Here is a 26,578-nt window from a genome sequence, read left to right as displayed (position 1 = left end):
GAAGATACATCTCATAGGACCATTATAATTTCATCTTAAAATGTCCTTTGTCGATATGGTCTTCATCTGACAATCCGAATTTAATATCTTAGCCATTTGACTTGTCAACTTTGCAACGTAGATGTGCATATTAAATATAAACCATCAATTTGAATGATGATTTATCTACTTCTCCAGCATTCAACTTGACTTCTCTAGTTTCCATGTTGTTTTTGTGATCAACACTTGGGTCCTGAGCTTCAATCCAAATGCTTTTAGTCACAATCTATTCTATATGCAATGTGATCTCTTCTTTCAGATGTATCATGCCTTCAATGAAATACTTTATCATAGAGGTAGGGTTTTTTGAACAACTTTATTCTAATCTAGGAAATGCATAAAATTACCCTCCCTTCCCTAATTACCTAATACAAATGAGTGCATTAGATTTCTTTTGATGGTCCACCTAGGTGTACACAAATGAATAGATGAGAAGAGATGTTCCTTAAAGGCAATCTAGACATAAACATGACATCACATTGACTTAATCCTAATCCTCTATGTTTAAAAAATATAGGGGACTAAAATCATGGCAACACAAATGTGTTGATTGAATCTATTATGTTTCATGTTTACATTTCTATAAAGTTGTTTTAACCTAGGAAAATAACCTACAAATTTTATGTATCATATGATCTAATTGATGCATACATGATAAGGTTTTATGGATATTGGTCTTCTAAGCATTGAAAAGTTTTATTTGTACATCTAGACCTTGGATAGCTAATTTAGTCCCCCTCTTAGTTATTCTAAGGAATTCCAACAATTGTAACTTTGACTCTTATAGGCAAGGGTAATTTCCTCAGCATGCAAGAAAATCAAGATGATCTATGTGTTAGCTTGCTAAGGACATTCTCTTGGCCATAGTAGCTAGAGTTCTAATGTTCATAATGGTGTATAATTTTAAAAACTCAATAGACCTATTAAATAAATGTAATCATCGTGCATTTTGTCATCTCTGCCTATTGTCCATGAATATAATACATTATTGCATGTGAGTTCTTGATTTAGAGTGACAAAAACTTATTTTAGATGTGACAAAAAAATGGTGTGCCCTAGAAGATGGGAAAATGATGTCACTTTTGCAGGTCTAGAACCTTTTTTTGTACTTCAAATATTTGTCCTTTCTTAAATATTTTAAATGTTAACAAAGAATTTAAATTTTAGTGGGGGCTAGGGGGTGGGGCCAAATGAGCTTCCACCTTCACATGCTTGGCTTTGATTAGTAGATAATATTAAACTATTCTCAAAACAAAGTGAAGCTCATCATTAACCTATGATTGCATGACAACTAATTGTGTGAAACTCTTGGTTTTAGGAAATGTAGAAGGATGACATAGTTCAATATGCAATCTCAATTCATATGCATACAACATCACGTGGAGATAAAAAAACATAATAGGTTTACATTTTTGTTAGAGGTTTACATAGACCTATGAAATAAATGTAAATATGGTGGGTTTTTCAGCTTTTTCTATTGTCCATGCATATAGAATGCAACTACACGTGCTTTCTCGATTTAGAGTGGCACTCACAAGTTTATCAAATCAATGGTATAATGTTAATGAGGAACTTATTAATTGAATTAATAAATTTTATTAATGAATCAATGAATTTTTTATGTTAATGGGGAATTTAGATGTTGGGGGGGGGTGGTGGGGGGAGTGGGGCCAAATGACCTTCCACCTTCACATGGTTGGCCCTGATTAGTAGAGAATATTAAACTATTCTCAAAACCAAGTGAAGCTCAACATTAACCTATGATTGCATGACAACTAACTTTGTAAATCTCTTGGTTTTAGGAAATGCAAAAGGATGCCATAGTTCAATATGCAATATCAATTCATATGCATACGACATCAGGTGGAGCTGAAAAAACTCAATAGGTTTTCATTTTTGTTTGAATTCTTTAATTAGGTATTTTAAGGTATAGACCATCATGAACATTATAAATTTGACTCTTATAGGCAAGGGTAATGTCCTCAGCATGCAAGCAAAACAAGAGTTTCTATGTGCTAGCTTGCTAAGGACATTCTCTTGGCCATGGCAACTAGAGTTCTAATGCTCATGATGATCTATAATTTTAAAAAATAATAGACCTATTAAATAAATGTAATCATCTTGCATTTTTTCAGCCCTTCCTATTGTCCATGTATATAGAATGCAACTATATGTGCATTATCGATTTAGAGTAACATAATCTTATTTTGGATGCGATGGAAAAATGACATCCACCAGAAGATGGGAAAATGATGTTACATTTGTAGGGGTGGTGGGACCAAATGAGCTTCCACATTCATATGGTTGGCCCTAATTAGTAGAGAATATTAAGCTATTCTCAAAACCAAGTGAAGCGCAATGCAATAGTGAATCTCTTGGTTTTAGGCAATGTAGAAGGACGCCATAATTTAATATGAAGTCTCAATTTATATGCATAAGACATCAGGTGGAGCTGAAAAAACCCAACATGTTTTCTTTTTTGTTAGAGGCTTTCATAGACCTATTAAATAAATTTAAATGTGGTGGGTTTTTTCAGCTCCATCTATTGTCTATGCATATAGAATGCAACTGCATGTGCATTCTCAATTTAGAGTATCATTCAAAATTTTATTAAATCAATGGTATGATGTTAACGAGGAATTCAAATGTTTGGGAGGGGGGGCGGGTGTTGGGATAAATTAGCTTCCGCCTTCACATGGTTGGCTCTAATTAGTAGATAATAATAAACTATTCATGAAACCAAGTGAAGCTCAACATTAACCTATGATTACATGACAACTAACTATGTGAATCTCTTAGTTTTAGGCAATGCAAAAGGATGCTATAGTTCACTACAACATTTGGGATCAAATTTCTATGATGGTGTAATTTGTGGTGATTTTCATGTTTTTTAACAATTCTCCCCAATGTCATCACAATACTAACATTTGAGTCATAATTGTGACACCCCTGTGAGCATAAACAAAAAAAGATATAACATGAAATAAATCATTTTCAATTTATTTTTTATTGTGGAGAGCATGAAAGAGGTGGACAGATGTGTTTAAAAGAGGTGGAGAGCTCCTAACAAGGGCAGAGAATTGTGAATTTTGTCATGTCATTAAGATTCATGCATTTGGTTCTTGTACCCTCATGATCTATGCATTTTGTTTTCATTCCCTTGCTCTATTGTCATGTCGTGCCCTTGCTCTATGATTTCATTATTGTTTCATGCCTTTGCTCTATGATTTTCTTCAAGGGGGATAATAGGTACATATGTAAAAAAAAAATTCTTTTCCTTCTATACATATATTTGTTTATATAGTCAAAGATATCTCTTTTAAGGTGCTTATTACATATTGTCTCACGATAGAAAAAATGATCCATTTGCATACATATTCTAGAATCTAAATAATAAATCACCCAACCCTTGCTAAGTGACTTATCTCAAGATTCTGCACAAATATAATGTAGACCACAAAAAATGGGTAGAGTTTACAAGAAATTTTAGAAAAACATTGGTCTAGTTGTTGATTAGTTGGGTTGATTACAAATTCCTGTAGAACTATCACCAAATCAAGTATAATAAAATGAAAAATCAACTTTACCAAAAATAATCCAGCTACATACATATTCTAGAACCCAAACACTAAAACAATGAAACTCACTCAACCCGTGCTAAGTGACCCTTAAGTCTAGATCCTGCAAAAAAATAGTGTTGACCACGAATAAATGGGCAAGGTTCACAATTTTTTTTACAAAAACATATAATAGTAGATATTTTTGGAAATAAAGATGCCACAATCTAGTTAAATTGGTCTAGTTGTTGATTAGCTAGGTTGATTACAAATTCCTATAGAACTGTCATAAGATTAGGTACAATAAAATGAACAATCAGCTTTACCAAAAATGGTCTAGTTCCATACATATTCTAGAATCTAAATAATAGAACAATAAAACTCACTCAACCCATCCTAAGTGACTTACCTCAAGATCCTACACAAAAATAATGTAGAGCACAAAAAATGGTCAGAGTTTACAAGAAATTTTACAAAACATATCATAACAGATGCCATAACCCAATTAAATTGGTCTTGTCATTGATTAGCTAGGTTGATTAAAAATTCTTGTAGAACTGTCATCATATTAGGTACAATAAAATGAACAATCAACTTTACCAAAAATGATCTAGCTACATACATATTCCAAAATCCAACTAATAAAATAATAAAGCTCACACAAACCATGCTAAGTGAGTTACCTCAAGATCCTGCACAAAAATAATGTACACCATGAAAAATGGGCAGATTTTGCAATAAATTTTACAAAAACATATCATAGCATGTATTTTTAGAAAGAAACAAGCCATAACCGAGTTAAATTGGTCTAGTTGTTGATTAGTTGGGTTGATTACAAATTCCCATAGAACTGTCATTAGATTAGGTACAATGAAATGAACAATAAAGGGCATAATTCAGATCATTTGTATTATAGATTTTTAACACATAATCTAATTTTTGGTAGGTTCTATTCTAATTCAAGCTGGAAAATAATTATTTATAATTTGAAACTCTCAATTCAAAGGATTAGTACAATTATTGACAAAGAAAATTTCATATTACAATAGGAATATTATCTTCATGACTTGTTCCTATAGAAACTCTTGGTTTTCATCGAATACCTCTCCTTGCATCTGTAGATTTTTCTATATACAATATTATTTCGTAAGATAAATGATTTGTATAGTAATATGATTAATTATCTATTTACATCATGTTCACTATATATGGTTGAAACCACATGGCTTCGATTTCTAAGATAAGTATTTTCTTTCCTTCATTTAGAAGAAATAACATATTCTTGTGCATTATAGTTAGGGATAATTGTTTTTAGTGATGTAGTATGTCTGAGATTTCCCAAACATAACTATCTCCCTAGAAATTTCTCATTATATCTCAATGTATTCTCTCCTTACTTAGAGTTAGGTTTTCTATGTTTCTAGATTATCTTTTGGTATATATTTTATGTTTAGACTCTTTGATGTCTATTTTTTTTTAGAGTTAGATGATAGTTTTCTATTATTATTTTAAATATATAGAATCTATTCTTTAAGTTCTGTCCTTTCTTCATCATGGACCATATTGATCGAATGATTAAAATTTAGTACATTGGGATTTTTGCATCCTACACTGGAAACCTTCCCCTTTTTTAGGTCTATCATGAGGGTGAAAACCATCAGTATACACTAGAAAGTGATTGCTTCTTGTCCTTCAATATACTTATCTCATAGATATTATTTATATTTATGCCCTACATTATATATCAAGGTATTGTGTGTATTAAGATTCTTGGATAACCATCCATATTTCTATGAAATAATTTTACTTTATTTAGAAGTTAGGTTGGAGGAAAGGAGTTCATTTTTAATCTTGACAAATAAAGAGTTCCCTTTGACATTGCATCAATGTTTGTTGCAATGGTCTATATGGTGGGAGAAAATAAATACATCATAAAAATTTTATGCATGATAATTTTTTAGAATGTGTATTTAGAAAATTTAGAAAATGATGCAAGGGTAGTGTATATTGAAACTAAAACCTCAAGACTAAACATATAACAAGCACTACTTAGAGTTACACTTAGAAGCAATATAAATGTCACATGAAACTATGGAAACAAGATCTATATAAGACTAGGCAATTGGTAGCCACACTGATGCAATAATTAAAACAAGTTTATCAACAATCTCGACTGTGACACCTTCTAGGTTTCAACCATATGCAAGGAATTCATGAAGTTAGACTACAAATTTGCATCCCACCCTTCTTCTCCATATATTTTATGTCATCCTATACTGCTTTCTATCTCTAAGCAAGCTTCAGTCAAGAGTTGCATGAAAGGAGTTGAAGAAGCAAGTTATGTTTATGTGTAAATGCCATAATCACGAGGCTCATTCCCTTGCAGAAGCCTCTTCCATAATGACATTACCTCTAAACCTCTAAACACATTGAGACACATTTTTTGGTCAACATTGAGGCCCTTTAAAATTATGATCAAACAGGGGCACAAATGACTTGGACATTAAGTTGAGCACCCAAGATCATCATTAAGGACTTCAAAGTCATGAGGATGAACTAGGTGAGATCACCTCCCTAACATGGATATCAAAATGAATGTGATGGGGACCAATAATAATACCCCAACCCATTAGGAGTTAGCAAGGTAGATCTAATATCAACACCATGTTCTTTCTTCTGATCTAACAGTTCTTTAGGTGCATTTTCTTGTAAAACATTAATTTTGTTGAACAATTATAAACTCTTAGAAAATGCATTCTTGTTTTCTATTACCACTAATGGGTAAATACACCAAATTTTTCTTTCAAAACCATATGTGCAGATATAAACATTAAGTACAACATGTCTAATATTTTTTGTAGATATACACATTAATTATACCAAATCTTTCTTTCAAAACCATATGTGTAGATATAAAGATTAAGTACAACATGCCCAATATTTTTGCAAATGTACATATTAATTATACCAAATGTTTCTTTCAAAACCATATGTATAGATATAAACATTATGTAACCAACTCAATAAGGGTACATGAATAAGTTATTCCTATGAACAAGGATCATGCCAGATAAGATAAGGGAGTTTGATCAAAATAGGGAGACAATCAATAGATTATTGCCTAACTTTCAAAGAGCAGGTGATGATAAATTTTTTTGTCCTTGCAAACATTGTAATGGCTTAAAGAAAAGAAGAATAAAAATAAAAATAACTAGGAGACATTGTAGGGAGAATGGTCACACTAAAGGGGGGTTTGATTATCATCAATTGGTAAGTTGTTTGTTATATTTTTTTTCATAATTAATATACATATGAACTATAAAATGAGGGTTTGATTATCATCATTTTTATATAGGCCGATCTCCCAAGGGTAGTATATGATATGGACCAACATATCTCGAAGGAACATGGAGGTATTACTATGGAGGAACATTGAGGTGTGAGTATTGAAGGAGAAGATCATGATCTCATGGAAGATGACGATCATGCACTATTAAACATTTGAAGATGATGGTACACTAGTATAATTTTGGCAAACAAATGACCACGTGACCAAAATGTTTAGTCACAAGACTAAAATTTATGGTCACATGACTGAAATTGATCAAATGCTAGTAATGCTTTATGATTTATGAGTATAAGTGACTAAATAGATGACTAATTTCCTCATCTAGTAAAATCACAAGGTTAGACAATGACAAGTGACTAAATAAATGATCAAATTAATGACTAAACAATTGGCACTACTACACACTAGCGCTACTAAAGACATTAGTTAGACAAAATATCATTTTTGTCTTTAACATATTTTATTTATTTATATTATATTTTAATTTTTTTAAATAAAGACAATACAGAAAGCCATGTCGATAAAATATATACTACACTTAACTTTACTTCATTTCCCCTTTTTCGTGGCACTAAACTCATGATGGAAATCTGCATTGAGATGTGCAAGATTGAAACTAGTGGTACATGTGCTACAAAATTATTGAAATGGAGTTATCAGTGGCAAGGATGGTTTTCATGGTGGGGGGAAACTATTACATTAGGAATCGTGTTCAGTAGTTCTATGTGGAGTCATATTATGTGCCTTGCAGCAAGCAATCTTATTTAAGAGTTGTGTTTGGAAACTTTTCTTGCTACTCATGTCATGTAGCTGCCACAATTAATCCTAGTAGATTTGTAAGTTATACCTCATTGCATATTCATTTTGCTGCAAGTTTGTAGAGTTTAGAAATGTTTAGGGTTTCTTAGTTTATTTGTTCCCTTCTCTTTTTATCTGTAAGGTATCTTCTATATAGCTCGCAATCCTAACTGAGAGGCGTAAGTGCACGCTTTTGCCTTGGCATCAAACCCTTAAGATTGGGGTTAGCTAAGAGCAAGATATTTCTATTTTCATATAGATCCTTCACCCAATCTAGCAATATAATTTGTTCACTACCGTTGGACAAATCGATGGGCCTCAACACTTTGCATGCATGCACAATCTCCCCTATTGTTAGAAAGAAAGGCTACCAAGTCTTTAGCACTCTACCAACCAATAAGGATAGTAGCTATCTTCCCAATCATAACTTCTCCCTCACTATAGGGTTGCATTTCTTTCAATTGCTTCTCTACGCCCTACAATAATCTATTGTCATGCCCCTTTGCCATAGGACTATAGGGGTAGGGGCTGGTAGCCTATTATTGTAGGGTAGGGATGCCATACCATGGCCTACCACATGTAACTTTGAGTAAAACAATGCCAAAACTGAATACATCAGATCGTGGAGCAACTTCCCCTATTTTTGTGACTTCTGGAGTGATGTACCCTACAATCCCCACTACCCAAGTTATTTGTGGATTTTGCATGTGATCGTACAAATTAGCATGTCCAAAGTCACCAAGTTTTGCATTGAGCTTTGAATCAAGCAAAACATTGCTGGATTTAACATCTCTATAAACCACCCTACATTCTCATTACTTGTGAAGATGTAACAGCCCTACAGTGACACCCTTCAGAATTGTGTACCTTTAGTCCCAGGAAAGTACTCACATTATTTCCTTTAGATCTAGGAATCTGAATTTGTCCAGGCTTCCATTTGACATGTGCTCATAAGAAATAAATAACTGTTTGATCTTCCCACACTAGCCCCGCAATTGAACAAGGCTTCTGTGCTAAAGATGACCCACAGAACCAACATAAATTTATAGAAAATTGTCCATCAGCCCTACAAAAAAATTGGGGTTTTTGTCTCATAATGTGGGTATTGATGTACACAAATGCAGGGTGGATTGGAACATTGAACAATAGAACCCGATATTGCCCACATCATGAAATGGTCATTTGACAAAGAGGCCAAAGGAGATTGGAGTTGGGATAGACAAAACCCCTGAACTCATGCTTTATCCACCAAGCCGAGGGATAAAGTTATAGAGGTTGGTGATACAACCCTGACTGTGAAGTTTGGTGGGTAGAAAAATCCATGGATAATACTAACAATAGTAGTTGGCTTTCATTCTCACTTTGACCCCATTTTGTAGTACTAGTTGGGTGTAGGGATCCTCCTCATGAATCCTCTACATAGTTAGCTTCTAGTAGATATTTTAATTTATAAGCCTCTTCCCACATGCCTTGTTGAAGTACCACTTATCACAGTACTTAAACAATAATGGACAAAGTGGAGGGGGCCTATTCTATACTATTATGCTCTCAAGGTCTGATGGTTATCCATGCATCATGGAGGTCTTCAACAGGTAGTTTTTATTTTAGGTTCTTGAACCATGAGGTCACTTTCTTTGGCATGTCTATCAGCAGTGTTGCTTGTCCCCAAAATTTTATATTTTGGTGGTTTCTACATTTTCATTAGTGTTCTCCTCTTGGATTTCTTTATCATTGTTTGGGTGTTACATTGTTTCAATATAATTATAACATTAAAAATGATGTTTTGTAATTTTTTGTTTAAAAATTGTTTGAAATGCTTCCAATACAATCACATCCCCTTTCCTTGCAAAGGCACCATATGCTTTAATTGATTTTTTGGAATACAGTCACTCCCTTGTCTTAGGAAGATTAGAAAATTTCTCCATCTTTATATGCACTATGTTTCTTATGTTATTTTAGAGGAAACTTTGATTTTGTTTTGAGAGGTGTTATTTGCAACCTTATGTTTTGATGCTTTTACTCTAAAAAAACCATGGTATCATTGAAGAGTATGCAAAAAATTGATGCCACTGACCTAATGCCACTTTCTTTCTATTGGTGTTTTAAAACTATTGGACAACAAAATGCTCAATACCAAACTAATAATACTTACACAATCTAAGGGTTAGCTATTTCCTATCAACAATTATGTATGTAAACCAGTTGGAACCAACTTCAACAAAACCACAATTGGCTTTCTACTCTTTACGCTTTGCAGAACCAAGGTGGGTATACCTAAGGGATGATTCAATTTACTTGATGTTGTATGAGAACTATATTAGTTTCATTCTGATTCTCATCCTCAATCCTCAAACACATACCTAAGTTTGACATTTTCAACAAAATACATCCCATATAGTAGATTTGGTCATAAATTCTTCTGTAGATTTGCAAGTATTCTCAGCAATAGTAGCTAACTGAAGCTAGAACAGTCCATGCAAACAAGTATTGACCATCTTTGAAAATCTTCATAAAAAGAAAGTAAAATTGATTATGACTTCAGACTTGATACTCATTTATGATATATCTCTCTATAGACTGGATAAGTTAGATCAGTGCCTATTCCATTGGGATTCAGAGTCTACTGCAAATTGATGGATCTAATTTGTTGCCTTACAACAAATTTTATTAGCAATTCTCACTTGAATTCATCCTTACAGACATCCTTTCTATTACCACAACCATCTAATCAAATTCATCAAAGCTTTTACTTAATTCATTGAATTAATAGCAGTAATGAACTAACATACAACCTAAATGAATTGCATTTAATTGCACCAACTTTACTCACACAATCTCAAAATAACTAGGTAACAATAAAGGAGATAAAATTCAGAAAGAACTGATATGGGGACAGCTCAAACTTTGTATTAATTTCTTTGAATATTATATACAATTGTAGAAACTTAGAATGACTTTAGAAAGAGACACAAAGATCATTCCATATTGATGTACTCTCAAAAAATATACAGAGAAGACATATCATAAAGTTGCTCAAAGACTAGACCGAAAACATCCAAAGTGTAATACTAAAAATGCATGTTAGAAATTGAACCCTCCTCTAGCCCTAGAATCTCACTTATATAATGTGAGATGCAACAAGCTTCAGGCATAGAGAACTGACAAGTGTCTATTACAAGAGATATTTATATACACCTATCACAAAAAGACAAAATTGTGAGTAACAGAAAGATTTATACATAAAACATTCTTTTGTGGGTCCCTTTCTATTACATCCTTTCATACTGCTAATTTTTTGATTGGATGCTATTCTAAATCTTTAGCATATATGGCTACTAGACTTGCCAGTGATGTGTCAGGCTCTGATTCATGTAGCTTCACCTTCACTCTAGCATTTTCACTCATATCATCATGTGTTACCAAGGTGATAATTACTCTTGATTCTATGTTTGCTGAGTCATCTAACTGATCCATTGCCTCTTGAGCATGAGACGAATTCCTTTCTTCTTTTCCAGGTGCTGATGGAAGTGGATCGATGATTTGTAATTCATCTTTGTGCATTTCATCATCATCACTTTCAACTTCTTCTAGTTGCTCACCAGAAGCAATATCTGCCATCCACTTGTCATAAAGTGCATCATCTAGCTAATAAAAATGCAAAATATCCTGTTGTTTCTTGATAATAGATTCTACTTCCCTATCAATATCAACAAATTCTTGTTTCAAAGAATCAAAGAATATTTGGGCTTTCACTATTTCTTCAGTTGTGGTAGCCCACCATGCATGCCCTATTTCATTGATAATTTTATTCATGCTTAGACAAAATAAATCATCAAGTTCCTTAGCCCATTCATCTTTTTTTTTCAAATTATTTCTTCTATCTAGGGCATGAGGAAACAAACTAAACTTTTGGCTCTTATATTTGTTCAAATAGCCAACTATTATTCTCTGCAGATGAATTCTCTTATTATCAAAATCAGGAAGGTCAGAAACAATATCAGAAGTCTTTTCAATTTGATCATATGAGACTTTTATGACAGAATAACATAAAAATGTTATTTCTTTCCTCCTTCTTACCCACTTATTCACAATAGGCTTTAGAGCCTCATCAGTTGCTTTCAGTTCTTCCCAGATGCTTATCACTCTAGTCAACTGATCATAAACTAATGGTCATTCAATTTTTTCCCCCAGATATGTGAGAGCCTTTCTTATTTTATCTTCATATTTTACATTTAACTCTACATGCAAGGCCCACAGCTTGCTCTTTTCTTCTTCAAAGTCTTCAGCAGTGTAATATTGTGGCCTCTGTGGGGTATCTGGCATCTCTATGAGAGGAGTGGATTTAAAAGGCTCCACTAGGGGATGGGGATATGTCATTCTTGGTCTTGTAGACCTCCCCATTAATTTATTCTCAAGTTCAATCCTCTTTTGAACTTCTTTATTATAAACCTCCATAATTGTTTCATATTTACTTTGTAATTCAAGCATGGCCCTTTCTTCCTTCTTAGCAGTGGCCAAAACAAATTGAGATGAATCTACATTCCAATGTGCAGCCTACACATGAGAGGTATCAACCACTCTCCTCACAATGATATTTCCTCTTAATCCTAAATCATCTAGCCATGATGTAATAGCCCTAGATCCCCTTCTTAATGACCACATAACCAGAGCAGCTTGATCTTCACTACATGAAGTCCCTACAAACTCCTTTTTACTGGGGTCTTGTAATTCCAACTTATTTGAAATAGAATTAAAAATTAAAGTATCTGCAATATCCTAATTGGGTAACAATCATATATTTGAAGCCTTTACCATTTGCCTCCCCTCTTCAGGGGTTATGTTTTGGAACTCTTGAATCATTTGTTCCTTTATCTGATTTTGTAGGGCTACTTCCTCTAGTTCAGGATGATCTATCCTCAACTTGTTGCATCTTTCTTCAAATTTATTCATGTTAGCTCTCCATGCAAATTGGCAGAAAGCCCTAGATTTAAGAAAATTATCATTTGATAAAAATTGTTGACTTGCTTGTTCTAGTACAGGGTCTAATTCCTTTCCTCTGTAATCTGCAACTGTCAACTCAAAACTTGGTACTAGAGGCTCCTGGGGGTCTCCTTCATTTATTTCTAATTGTGTAACAAAAACTCCCCCTTGTGATCCCAATTGTTCAATTTTCTCTTCAGTGAGTTGTTCCTCTTCAATTCTCATAGGGGTCTATGAGGGTGAATATTCCTCAACATGAGGATCCTCTTCCCTTATTATTTTTTGCCTTTTTAGGGAGATTTCAGAAGGCCTCTCTTCCAAGACATAATTGGTGGACTCAATTACTTGTTTTCCTTTGTCCACAGTGGCCCCTTTATTTTGAATAACAGTATACCTTGGCATTTTATGGATAGTTAATTGACCTGCCCCTATATTGGGAGTAAAACCCAATCTCCTCATTACTTCCCTAGCCTTATCTAGGTAAAATCTAACAAAGAATTGCTTATTTTCATTCATTGCCTCCATTATTTCAGAAAAAGTATTCATAAGTTTCTTTATCTTATCTACATTTGTAACAACATTGTCCAAAGGACTATAATTTGCATCAAAACAATGAATGAAATCCAAAACTTTAGAGAAGACTCTCCACTTTTCTTTTCTAGTCTCCTGCTCTTGCAAGGAGTACTCATTCCTTATTATGTCTTTAGGAAAATAGAATTCATGCTCAATTTTTCCAAGCTTAATTCTACATCTCAGAGCCAAATCATAAAATCCCTCAGAATCACAAAAATGAGGGTGAGAAATAGCCATCTTGTAAGGATCCAAAATTTTGTTAAGAGAAAGGCAACCCCTTTTTGTGATTACAAAATGATGGGCCACTATGCAAGTGGGGAATATTGACCCTATTGATCTCTTCAACAGAAAGGCTTCCTCTACTCCTCCCAACTGCCACAAAAATTCAGCTACTCCTACCTTCAAGGGCACTTGGTGAGGCAGTACATGAGGACTTCATTTAAAACCATAAATTCTAAATATAGTAGAAACAAAGTATGGGATGATATCTCCCCAATTATGTGAAACTTTCAAAACACTGGGGTTGTCCATAGGCCTAATGAGACCCATTAGTGCCTTAGGGGTTCTAGGATTGTCACTCAATAAGAGGCATCTTAGCTTGGAAGTGAAATACCTATCAAACCTGACAAAGCTAGCGTTCTCTGCATCCCAAGTCATATCTGCACTACATAATTGGATTGGTAGTGCTTCTCCATTTTATTCTCTGTTTAACTCCATTTCTTTACCAAAATATGTAGCTCCCTTAAACAAAAACATGTGCATCAACAAAGAATAATGACCAAATTTTTTTTCCACCTTGCCCTTAGCAATCCCAATTAATCCACTGTGAATTTCCTCAGATAAATAAGAAGCAAAATAAAAAATTATGTCCAAACCAAAAAGATGAAATCTAAATAACCATATACATGAAATCCAAAGGCATAAACCCCTCTTCATCTCTCCCAAAAACTCTACACAGGGTCCTATATATCTCTACAGCCCTGGTGTTGAAGTATGCCCTTTTGAAAGGTTCCCTGGAGGTTGTTGTTATTGTTGGCAGAGTTCCAATTTTACCTATATATGCCTTCAGTGCACCTTGCTTAATGGCATCCTTCTTGGATATGTATTCCTTTTCTAACCCTTTCAAATCAATGGGCACATGATAATCAGCGAGAGGCGCTAAACCAAAAACTTCCCTAATTTCATTTGGGCTAACTATAATTAGGACCTAACCATCGGTTCTTCTTACTACTCTAATGGCTTGGTCATAGTTCTTTGCCACAGCTTCAAGAAGATCATAATCCATAAAAACACTAAGAACCACTAGCTTCCAAAAATTCTAGATATTGGCATGTGGGGCAAATAGGTTCCTCTTTGAAAACCATTTTTTAAATAGGTCTAGACCAGTTTGAGAGGTATTAGCATCCCGAACCCAATTCCCTTTATCATACAATCCATTTGCTATTTACAACCTAGGGTTTAATGTAGTAAGCTTTTTAACTTGTATAGTTTCAATGGTGGAGTTAGGGAGCAACTCAAGTAAATCATCGTGGACATTCATATCCAAATAATTCTCTTGACTAGAAAATACCTTCTTTGGAGGCATTTTGGATTGTAGCTTGCAGAACTGAGACACTACAAAGATTATGATATAATTACTTACTTGAATCTTTGCTCGTTCCTTTCTATAACTCTATAGTATCTTTGTGAACAATGGAATTCTGCTTCACACTCTTGTCAAGCTCAACACAATCTTCTCAATAATGGCTTCTGCTCAAGAAAAGGCTTGAAATCTTTGTTCACTTGGGATGGAACTGAAAAAATCTTTTGTATTATACTATATTTTTCTTTTGCACATGAAGCTTTCATTCCTCATATATGCATAGAGTGGTACCACCTTCTACGTTCAAATTTACACCATCGATTTTCAAAAAATCCTACGATCTAGGGATGTAGGTAAAGATGACTCATATTCCACTTGACATGTCAACAGTCAACCCAATGAGAATTCACAATGCATATAGTTCCTTCATTGTTGGCATTTCAGTCTAGACCCACTGATGGCTGGGGACACGTGTCATCTATTCACTACCTCACTATACATAAAGAGTGAGCATCTTGCTATAGTGAAGTGGTGACAACCATTGATTTTTCTTTGATCATGTGGAGGACATTTGATACATTACTTAAAAGACATATGGTGGGCCCTTAGTCACTATATCGCTATACATAGCCTTTCAGCAACTCATCATAGCGAGATAGCAATGGCTGTAGATTCAAGATCAATCTAAGGGCATGGAAATTGCATGAATTTCATAAGATGTGGTGGGTCCCTTGGTCGCTATGTCGCATAGAGTAGAAAGTGCACATCTTTCCATAGTGGGGTAGCGACAATCATTGATCAAAGCTTGATCGAATGATCAAAATATTTCATATGTTTATGAATGGGGCATGGGTCTAGGCTATTGATGATGTAAGAAAACCTTGTACAGCTGGCATATAAGTCCACACTTTAATCTTAGTCACATTGTCAAGTTGCTTGGGTCCCACCATGTGTTCCCAGTAGGTCGCTATGTTGCTAATGGCTAGATGCACAAATTTCTTAACAGTGATATAGCGACCTCTGATGTCTTATCAAAACTTAGCACCGAAAAATAAAGGCAAGTCAAGTCATAATTGCCCTCATTAATGCTTCTAGCATAACAATAAAATCATTACTCACCATGCCACTTGGAAGTCATTATGATCACCGAGAAGTTTGGAAGCCATTGTGTCATGTATTTCCTAGCTAGTCACTATGTCGCTATTGACAGGGTGCTTATTTTTTTCAATAGTGACATAGCGACTCATTGGAGAAACGATATTGCAGTGACTTCTTTTGTCTTTACTTACTTGGTTCCCTTTTCAGCTTTGACAGTACTAACAAAGTGCATGTGACTAAAACTTCAAACGCAAAACTCTTTCCAGTCACTGCACCTCCACTTTCACGATACCATAGCTTAGTTTTAAGGTAGGCACTATGTCATGTTGGATAAAATACTTACATCTTTTGATAGCAACAATCTGATTGCCGTCGATCTTGTTTTGATTGGATGGTGTGCATTAAAAGGAAACAGGCCACACGGGGGCATGAAAGATTTGAACCAAACGAGAAATATTCATAATTTTAAAAGGTTTGAGGCCAAATGAAAACTAAAGAGACCTAAAGTTTAACAAGGATTTTTCAAAATTGCAAGACAAGAACTCAGAAACCCTAGTTTTAACAATGGATTCAATTCTGACCTTTTGCACCTATATTGGGAAGAATTTTATTCTGCAAAAAATCAGACCAACACTTTCAACATCTTTAATTTATGTGAAGTAAATTGATGCCCATGCAATGTGCAAAGCTTTCAAAGTAGACGGTGCTTGTTGAATCCATTAAACTATTTTCTAAATGTGGTTGGTGTATTTGTTCAATAAAATTGAGAAGTTGAAGCTCTTTGAAATGATTTTTAAGTTTAAGTCATCATTAGATTTTGTGCAATTATGCTCTATTATAGTAATTAATTATAATCTTTTTCTATTTTGAGGTTTGACATTTATACTCCACCATAGTTGTATCTCAACAATTATCATTCATCCTCTAAAATCTTTTTGGTTTACTAATAATTAATGTAATGAACTTTTAAACAAAGTTATACCAAAGTATTAATTTGGTTGCAGGAAATTATTATCAAATTTATCATAGTTTTCGAAGATTGTTGAGAGCTGGTGAGAGGTTGCATTGTTACATTTATCCTTTATGTTTGGATTGCTAATACATGTTTATGGTGTGCACTAAAAACATACATGTGTGTATGCATACAATCATCCCTCTTCATCTGTTGTTATTTGAGCTCTCTGAATAGTGGGTAATATTGTAATAAGTACAGGTTTGTATTGTCATTTTTTATTGATTATGTCAATAAATAAATTTTTATATAAGTACAACATTGTCAATTGATTATTTATCATTTACTAATTTGAGGTCTATTCTTTTTTAGTTTTTCCATGCCACAATTTACAGCAAGGATTGCAAAGAAACCCATGTTCACTTAGGTATGGATTCTCTATCTCTTATATTTAAGAGCCATTTTAGAAAGTGCAAATGGTCACACATGTTAACTGAGTTGTCTGCTCATATTTTAAAATCATTTTCTATGATTGAATAGTTGTAAGAATCCTTAAGGCCTTCATATTTAACAAAATATAGCTTGTGTTTATTTGGAAGGAAACTATGTGATGCTCCAATGTTTATTTGTGAATCTTTGATACCATTAACTTCCCTGTTCCTCATCTAATTGCAAGAGTTAGACATTCTAACATGACCAGTAATTTAGCTTCATTATTTCATACTATCAAGGATTTAATAGATTCTACTATTCAGAGATCCATTATAGAAAATGTGAGTGTACAAAAAACTATGATATGAAAAACAATCAATTCCCTGTTTACATTAATAATCAAAATATTGGAAGATGGATTAACTATTGCAAAGTTTCTTGCTAATTACTAACAATCAAAGGTTTTTTAAGAACATGTTCCTTAAAATACCAACACCAAGACCCAAATAGGTGTAAGAGCTACCCATTAGTATTTGATTCTTTATTCATGGTCAATGAACAATGATTATTTTTGTTCATCTTGATGACAAAGCAATGCACTGTAATTGTTTTTCATTCTAAAAGTTGCTAAGGTTAAAGCATTTTCAACTTGATGGTGAATCCTCCGACAACTTGGAATTTGTTTACTAAATTTGATACGAAAGCATATTGAGGAACCTTTATCAGTGGAGATGGTAGAGTATCTATTAAGAGACAAATTTGGGTTCACCTTTTTCTAGAGTTATAGTCAATTGTGATTATTGAGTTGAATTTTTATGAAGTTCTTAAAGAGCACTATTGTGCTAGTAGTGTTTCTTAACTCTGAGAATACAAAATGGCTTAAATTTATAGAGGATTGAAGACCAAAACTATGAGGATAAAATAGGCAACTGTAAAATTGCTTGTCTTCTTGCACCCTAATTCAAAATTATCTTTCAATGACTGCCTTCTATACACATCTTCTAGTGATTTTAATTTATTTATTAATGTAACATAACCATGCCTTTGTTGATTTCTTATTGTACCCTGATTCAAAGTGATGTTATTATGTAGGCATCCTATATTTGTGCACATCTAGGTGACTATGGGGTACAATTTCATGTAGATGTTAAGCTTTCAGATTGTGTAGGCAATCTGCATTAATGCACCTCTAGGTGACTTTGGAGTACAGTTTCTGATAAACATACAACTGTTGTTTATTTATTGAGATTGTGTTAGTAATTTTCTATAATATATTATATTTCATATAATGTAGTCCCCAATTAGCGAGATCCTACTATCATTGCAGTTCAAATAATAACATCTTGTCAAAGGGCCCTTGGTCTACTAGTGAAGTTGAAAGGCTCACAAAGAGCCCACCAAGGATCAAGTCTTGCTTAGTGCAAGGCCCTCGGCATCTAAAAGGGATGAGGCTGGGATTGTGCCCTGAGTGAAATTGGCAGAATAGATACCCCTCAGTCCTTGGTTCTTAACCAAAGGGGCTAGGCGAAAAAAATCTGAATCTCCATAAAAAAAGTGAAAAAAAATAATAATAATATCTTTTTGAGGCATTCTATCAATGTCTATGCTTCCACATTAGGCATACATGTCTACCAAGGCAGTAGCAACAACACCATTTGACAAAGTTAATACATATTTCATGCTTTGATGAATGCCTATATTGTATTCCAAAGCTCCCATATTGGGACATATAGTGAAAATGCTGATAAACAATGTCAAGTTTTCCTTTCACCTTTTCAACAAATCTTTACATTTCTTTGAGGCATTTTGTCAAACAGCTCATGCCTTGTCTCTACATCCCTATTTTGCATAGATATCCACCAGGTTAGTTGCAATTGCAACACCTGATAAATTTCTCAGCCCTTGGAGAGTTAGGTATGTCAAAAAGTAAACATCAAACTTTTGTATCTGTGAACCCTCCCATAGAGAAGGTAATCAGCAACCAATCCTTAACCTTAGCTGCATTCATTGTCAAAGCTGATTTATTTCCGATCAGGAGAAAAACTGCAAGGTTAATGGCAGAGTGCCAGAGATAATTGGTGCCAAAGATGAAGTAATCAAAGTGTAATCAAAGTGGGAGGATGAGGTTTCCTTGAGCACATGGAACTTAGCAAACAACCATGGGATGGTAAAAAATAGTAGAAGTCAAGGAGCGACATAAAAGAGTGTGCTGATGGGATTCAGGGTTATGCCCTTTGATGTATGAAGGGTCTACATCAAAACCAACCTTGTAGCCTAAAAAATAACTGCGCCTAACATAAGCATCACACCTCATGGATTAAACTTGGTCTCTCCATAGGCTATAATAGCCACCCCAACAGAAATCCCAATCATGTTTGCCATGGTATTGGACTTGAAAGGATCCCTATTTAACCCAACCCTAATATAATACACAACCACAGGCATCCTGGCATTTATCATCTGGATAAATGACACGAACAGAAAAATGTAGGCCAAATTTTAGAACCAAAGACTCATTGAATACAAAGCTCCAATGGGCACAATGGAGGACAAATAGACCTCTTTGGACATCCAAATTTACTCAACAAGTTTTTTAAGCATGACCAACTGAATAGCCAGAGCCGAACAGAATTCCACGAGGATCATTATCAAACTAATAGGGGAAGGCCAGTTATTCATTTTCTTCTTATCCAAAATGTATTTTTTTATATACAATCACAGTGAAACTCAAGAAGATCCAGATGACCACATAGGTATAGCTCAGTATAATCCTCCTCAGAACATTGTTGCTCACAGACTCGCCCTTTCCTGATCACTTGCCCATCTTCACAAAATGGGTATTCTACTCCTAATTCTTAGAGGCCAAATAGGCAAAACCCCCAAATGCTTAAAATCTCAAAAATGGATCTGGAAAATAATATATATGGATCAATTAGCTTACATGCCTCAACCTGTGTAGAAAAACTACTAGATCTGCAACTTCCGGTAAGAAAATAGGCATAAAGTTTAGCATGTAATTTTTCTCAATAAAGTAAGTGAATATTTCATGCACAGGTCTTTAAACAAAATATCTCAGCCTCATGTGACCTAAGCAACAGAGATAGCCTAGTAGTTTATCTTGATGATCCACTAATTTTTGGTAATATCTCATCAGATTAATATAATGGTTGAGATTGCATATTGCTCAAGCTTCCCTTAGATTTCATAGAGCCTGTATGGTTAGTGCCAAAGAGACCTCGTGTGAATTTGACGCCCAGTTTTATAAATATCTTGGAAGTCCGTAATTGACTGTGATAAATACAGTACTGAGCTTTCAACTCACTATTTTAAAATTTGCTCCTCCACATTGTATTTTGCAATTTTTCTAATACCATCTTCTCATCCTGTCAGATTATTTTGATCCCCTTAATAATTCAATTTAATAATATGAAAATATAAATCACTATATTGTGCAGTTATAATAGTTGGTGAGGCTGATAAGCTATCTCATACTACTGCATTTGGAGTATAAATACAACATAGAAAAATTGCTTGCTCGGACTTGGGTTTGTGTTCCCTCATTTTCTTGCTAACATTCCTTCACTCATATTTCAATTTGCAATTTTGGAGGCTTATATGTCTGGTGAATTCTTACATGGTGTAGACTATTCTGCCCTACTCTAACTAATGTAGAACACTTACAGTCCTTATCTTTATCTAGTGGAAGTAATAAAAACTAATTTTAATGAAGATGTAATAGAATTATATTCTCGTATAATCTTGAGGCTTCATATTCTCTTTTTAGAAATAGACGTGAATAAAAATTACAGTCCTATGTAAACTCGGTGAAGATTCACTAAGAGAGAGTCAAGAATAGGGGCCGATTAAAATAATGCAATACATCAAATCTATATTAGGCTACTATTTGAAATTCTGTTTAAAAAAAGATTCTGATTAGGTGGAAATTATGGATTGCAAGGAGGATTCTTCACAACAGATGTGAATGAAACATTCTATGCTCTTGAAATGATATATTTAAATATGTCAAATACAATAACTGTAAAAGGTTGCACAAGATTAAAATATTCTTGGCATTTTCATTGTGGGATTTGTGTTTTGATTTATATCCAAGTAGATAAACCATTGGCCTTCTTGTGAGGACTTGGAGAATGGCAACCCTTAATAGATTTGTCTATTATTCTTGGCCTAGGTAATTGATATTTGCAATCAAATCAATTGGATCCCCAGTCTTCTAATTGTGAGTTATTGTCATTCGACTACCATGACCATAGCCATAGAAAATGAAATACAAATCTTGTAAGTCATAAATCAACAAGAAGTGGCCATAAAAGTGTGAAATTGTCAATACAATCATTTCTGGCTATATAGGGAACTTGTTTCAAAAATTCCAGCATAATGAGGTAGAGTGCTTCTAGAAGTAACTGCGTGAATATCTTTAGCATCACTACTTTTGGTTACACTCTACAATCCATAAATAGAAAGAGGAGAAAATGATAGACAATTTAGGGATTTATTAGTATTTCGTTTACTTTCATTGCATTAAGTGTCGAACATCTGCAATTCCTGTTGTTTGGTTCCCAAATGACAGATTTGTACTGATTTTTTAAGCTTTGACTGGTCTGTACTATTCCCTAAAATGCGAACTTAAAAAGTAAAGAAATTAATGTGCAAGAATGAAGAAGGAATGTTCACCAATTATCTCTGCCTGCATCTGAAACACAAGATTCATCTGAGCCACAATCAATCATCACGAGAGATAATGCTTGTCAGAGATTATCCAAGGTCAAAAGGCCCAAAAACAAATGGCTTGTCATAACATCAGTTTCAAATTCCCTCAAAATAGTTATATTAAAGTTTCCTCTAGCTTAAGGAGAGAGTCTGATGTTGCATATATAATGTATGCCTTGAATTTTTTAACCTCTTATAGGCCATACACCCCACCATGATTGAGTCCATGTTTTCATTTCATTTTCAAAGCACTAGTATCTTTGGTTGCATCTTCAAGATAAATTGCTACAATTTACAAAATTTCAAAGCTTTGATGCTATCATATGAGCTAGAGTTTAGGAAACTCATCTTAGGGATTACTAGTGAACTATGCAAAATTTCTTGCTTAAAATCGTAACTAAGCAAAGAGAAGTTCGCACATGCCATGCTAGTCTAAGTTTGTTCTTAACAGTCCTCACCCATGGACAACTTTCAGGCTATCACAAAAAACTGGCATATTGGTGCCTCTTGTCATCCCCACGAATTGGCATCTTTGACTGCTATCCTTTAAGCTTTCCCTGCTATTCCTTTCCTACAAATTCCATGCAATATAATATAGAAAAATGAACATCATTTATGAACCTTAAACAGGTTAGTAGCAGTAGGAGCATCAAGAGCTGAAAGGGTCGTCCAAAAGATAAATATCAACATCCTGGTATAGAGCACAGGCAAGTTGTGTACATTGTTTCTGATCACCACTCAGATTAACACCTCGCTTCCCAAATTCAGTTAGATCACTGAAGGGAAGATCTTCCAGATCCTTCTCTAATGAGGTATTTTTTATCACCTCTTTATATTTTTCCTTGTTCAGGGGCCTTCCAAATAGTATGTTGTCCTGCATTGTTCCACTTCGAACCCATGCAGTCTGAGAAACATATGCAAGAGTGCCACAGACTTGCAACTGCGGAAGCAAGAGATCAGAACAATGACAAAAAGGAAAGTGCATTAATAAATATCTTACCGTTAGACAAGAGCTTACAACACAATAGTAAATTGTATTTCCGGCTTCTACATATCTCTGCACACAGTTTGTCAGCATCCTTCAAACCATGAATAGAAGTTTGGCAATCTTCAAGCAAGGTTTTCTTGGCGGAAGTCTCATATGGTAATCAGTTGGTCTATTTTGAACTTGGATACAATATAACGTTTTTGGTTCTCTTCTTACACGGGCTCTAGGAGATTACACTTCCACTTGCTTATTATTGCTGAAGAAAACCAATTAGTGCGGTTGTGAGCCTCAACATGAAGATTGCATGTCGTTGTTGTAGCCTTTGATTTCTATATAGTATTCAATTGCACTTGTACAGGATATTTACACTTCAGCATATATCACTTTCATTTGCAAGCTGGGATTTATTAAATCACTCACAAGCTCTCAATCAGGGCCAACATCATAAACCAAACTAACAGCTGCCTGATCTCGAAATATCGACCACGCAATACCTTGTCTTGTCTGATTGATAGTAGTCTTTGGTGTTTTATACTTCCTACCATTGTCCTGATTAGTTGTGGATTTGATGGGCTTACTAGAAGTAGATATACTGTTCATTTGAGATGCACCTGGAGATGGTGCTGGTATGGTTGTAGGTGCCTGTGAAGACATATCTGAAAGTTGCTTTGGAAGTTTCAGTTTCTTCAAAGTTGTTTGATCAACAATTCCTTGTGATAGGTACTTGAGAAATACGTATGTTTCTTTTACCTATCCATATATCAGTAGATTGACCACCCTCAGAATTTTTTTTAACAAATATAGTTTTACCACACCATCAGGCTGAGTGTGACTGTACCTTTTGCTCCCACTGACTGCAATATTGCTGCCTTATTTCTGTGATATCCTCTTTCTCTTTGATTTTCTATGTGGTTTCTAAATCACAATAAAACTGCTTTACACATGAATAATATTAATATACTTTTGATGTCAATCAGTCTGTTATGCATCATTCATGATATGTACTTGAAAACATTTGGACTGTCTTAAAGGTTTACTTCACTGTAATTTGTTAAGTCCATAACAATGCTTTTGCTTCTTTATCTTATCCTTGACCTTTATGATTTAAATAATTTTTCATGTGTTATATATGTTATGATAATATTTTCAGTCTTCTATTTATAGTGAGTTATATGCTCTAAAGAAATCCTGCTTCATGTAAACTTATGACATTTTGATATTGTTTTACACGACTCTAGTATATCTCCATGAATGTACGAACTTTAAAATCAAACTCTTAAATGTAGCTTTAACTCATCTTTGGCTTTAGTGCTTTTGGATTTTCGGTCTCCTCTACTCTTAGCCCCTTTCTGATCTTCTCTTGAGGCCAGGGGTGTTTGAGAAACAGACAGGATAACTGATAAATACATAAATTCTCACAAGCTAAAGGGAGATCTGCAGGTGTGTTTTGTTCTGGAACAATTTCTGTTTGAAGGGGGACTGATATAGATTCCATGTCATTAGAATGTGCCTGTTGGTATTTTGAATTAAGACTTTCATCCTTAGACCCCTGATGTATTCCTTCCCACAAAGGAGAAGAAACATAGTGTGTCTTATGTGAGGGCTACTTGCTGTTAAGATAATCAAGGGTTTTGGTAGTAATAATTAAAAATTAGTGTATTGATTAAAAATAATAGAAAGAAAGAGACAGTTTAAATTATCAGCCAATATACTAACTATTCCATTAAATTTATGTCATAAATACCACATAAAACATAGAAGCTCACATTAATAATGTGGTAAAATAACAAACACGACATAATTTTTCTTTTCTTTACCATTCTAAAAACAGAGTGTACTCTGTCAAATCAGAGAATTCAGTTTTCCTTTCATGGTGATCATTGAGTGGCTTATATTGTTGTTCAATTTCTTTTTGTAATATTCCTTTTTCTATTATTGATTTCTCTCTGCTTTAGTAAAATCTACAGGTTTCAATGTGAATGAATAGGTTTGGTTTAACTATATTATATATTAGATGATACATAGTCATCTCTAGATTCTCTCTTTAACAAATAGTATGACCTGGAAAATTGTTGAATAATTAACTTGTCTTTCCAATCTTTTTGTATTTTCCTTCAAATTATCATCAAATTTACACTTACATAATCTGAAACAACTTAAATCTACAGATGTTCTCATATGATATGACACTTTTATTTTGTAGTTTCTTGTAAAGTTAGCATAATAAGAAAGCCAGTAGTTCTAATGGTGGAAGTTCGCTAAACCATAATGAGATTTTTAATATGCATATACATATAAAGGATATGATAGTTAACAATAAACATTATGTTTCTATGGCATTTGAGCTGTTTGAACACTATTAGAAAAGGAAGAGTTTTTGCTTTATTGCAGAAATAATCTGAGCTCAACTTAGCTTATTGGTAGACTCAACATACTGTGGATTTATACAACACCTATAGGAATAAGGATTTTTTCAAATAATTTGAGCTCAATATGCTTTGTCAAATAGCTTTTGATATTAGGAAAGATTTTTTTAAAATCCCCTCCCGATCGCCGTCAACTACTGGTGTTGTTATGCGAACTAATGGTCTGCTGCTTGTTCTTCAAACAAAAAATTCTCTGTTTGCAGTTAGCGGCAAGGACTGAGGCATCATCAGCTGCATCAATGGTGGGAGGGATCGTCATGGCTGACCTTGATCTGGCTACATGGGTGCATAGTTTTAAATTTATATGTTGAATCTCCTCTCTTCCAGAATTTTGCATGTGTGTCAGGACCAGGCAGCAGGGTTTCCACTGATCCAGCTCTTGGATCCAGGGAGACGTTGAGAGTGCTGAGGCCAATACTAATATGGTGGATACTGATAGTGTTGAGGCCAAGTTCAAAATCAAGAGCTCTGTGTTGCTATTTTTGCCCAATTTTCTTAAGCTGGGGGGGTTATTGGTGATTTCCTTGCAGATACAAACTACTGGTGAGTTTTCAAATTTCTTACAGATTGATCTTCTTCTAAAGAAGGAAAAATAAAAGGGGATGTTTTTACTTCTTGATATGGCCACCTATGGCTTGTAGAGATTTATATGGTATCGTTGAGGACCATAATGCAATTCTAAGAGCTTTACATTGCTTTAGTCTAGAGTTTTTTAAAATCTCTTTCACAAATTGAGATGTTTTTGTTTCAAAATAATTAGAAAAAATTAGATTATTATTCATAGAATTCCCCATTTTATTCTTCACTCCCACCAGCATATTGTCCCCATCAACAGGTTGCCTGGGACATTTTACCAAATGATCAATTTGTTTAAAAGGACTTTCTATAAGGTTTGGTCTTTTAGCCACCCTTCACATTTTCCATTTTCTTATCCAGATTATGTTCGGGATGTGTAGCAGAGGATGATCCCCTTTCAATCAACTTAACAACCGAATTACAGCATGCAAAAATATAAATGGTCAAAAAAATAGTTAATAACTAGGTGTGCCGTGAAAAAGAATCTTGAGATAGAGATC

At 34.2% G+C, this 26,578-nt stretch overlaps 1 pseudogene; it reads right to left on the bottom strand.

Moving 5' to 3' along the window:
* Nucleotides 1–19,293: 19,293 nt before the first annotated feature.
* On the bottom strand, nucleotides 19,294–23,730 carry LOC149560448 (putative sugar phosphate/phosphate translocator At2g25520; annotated as a pseudogene).
* Nucleotides 23,731–26,578: the final 2,848 nt, after the last annotated feature.

This window comes from Cupressus sempervirens, chromosome 4 (assembly GCF_028749045.1).
Source record: "Cupressus sempervirens isolate cs-2001-9-10 chromosome 4, ASM2874904v1, whole genome shotgun sequence".
NCBI lineage: Eukaryota > Viridiplantae > Streptophyta > Pinopsida > Cupressales > Cupressaceae > Cupressus > Cupressus sempervirens.
This window is presented reverse-complemented; position numbering and strand designations above follow the sequence as displayed.